The sequence below is a fragment of the Arabidopsis thaliana genome, chromosome 4, assembly GCF_000001735.4.
Source record: "Arabidopsis thaliana chromosome 4, partial sequence".
Classification (NCBI taxonomy): domain Eukaryota; kingdom Viridiplantae; phylum Streptophyta; class Magnoliopsida; order Brassicales; family Brassicaceae; genus Arabidopsis; species Arabidopsis thaliana.
In genome coordinates this window covers 5,352,518-5,353,736 of record NC_003075.7, presented here as the reverse complement: position 1 = coordinate 5,353,736, position 1,219 = coordinate 5,352,518, and the positions used below count along the sequence as shown (strand labels likewise).

General features: G+C 29.1%; 1 long non-coding RNA gene across 1 annotated transcript; it reads left to right on the top strand.

Moving 5' to 3' along the window:
• Positions 1–371: 371 nt before the first annotated feature.
• On the top strand, positions 372–693 carry AT4G05465. The gene has a single exon (NR_141874.1). It is a non-coding gene; the product is annotated as an other RNA (long non-coding RNA).
• The last annotated feature ends 526 nt before the right edge of the window (positions 694–1,219 follow it).

Here is a 1,219-nt window from a genome sequence, read left to right as displayed (position 1 = left end):
AATGCCAATCTCACTATCCTATGCAAAGTTTTAATTTCTTTATTTTAGTGATCATTGATTTTTTGAGGTGCTTTTGTTATTCTTTTATTGGTTGAGTCATTTTTCTTTAGATAATGAATGATGTTTTAATATAGAAAAAAGAACATAATTTATATCGTTTCTTCATTTGTATACAAAAACTGTAAACATCACTTATATTAAAAAAAAAAAGAGTGTTAGTTATGTTTTGATAACAAATATATTTGTATAAAACTCTATTATATGTTTTCGTTTTCCATAGAATTTTGAGAATTGCATCTCATGGTTTAGAAGATAGTGTATTAAAAATGAGGAAAGAACTTCTGAATCTCTACATCTCACTTTTTCTCCTCCTCGGCGCCACCATAGCCATGCTTCTCGTCCTTGGTGCATCCGACCCATGTCTTCTCGGTCGTATGCAGCCATTGCCCAACATATATTTGGATCCTTGAGAAAAATTATGTTTTTTGGATTTTGTATTACTCATTTTTTTCTAAAACAAATTTTGGTTAAAATATGGACCATTTTGTAAATAACTGATAACCTATTTTATAACGTTAAAAAATTTATCGCGCATTTTTATGTAAAAAGTAAAATATAGAAAATTTTGCTCTTCTTATAAACTTTTAACAAAAACATTTGGACCATTGCCCCTCTGCCCTCTCTATTAGGGTCGGGCCTTGTATTCAGCGTCCATATTTTCTATGTTCTTCAGTTAGTCTCCTCAATAATGTTGTAAATTATTCTTGATTTTGTGTAATCAATCTCTCTTAAAAAGTGAATTGATTTTGTTTTAAGAGATGTCACAAATTGCAGAGAAGTGATATGAACCTCATCTTCGCCAAATAAGATCTCAACAATCAACTTGTAACGCTTCGACGAAGCTCTAGACAAATTGATGTTGAATACAAAATAATTTGGTTTTATTTAGTAATTTTGTTCAGAATTTGGATTAAATCTGGGTAATGAGATTTTGGGGAGGTACAAGTTTTGAACTATGATTTGAAGATTTTGTAAGTTTATTAGACGATTTTGAACTATAATTCTCAACTGTCTTAGATGAGCAAAATTACCTATTCAGAAAGAGATTTTGTTTAGGAATTTTGTAAACAATCGAATCTGGAATTAATGCTTGTTTTTTTTTCTTGTTTTTTTTTGAACACGAAATTAATGTTTGTTTAAAATTATAAATTCGCACATA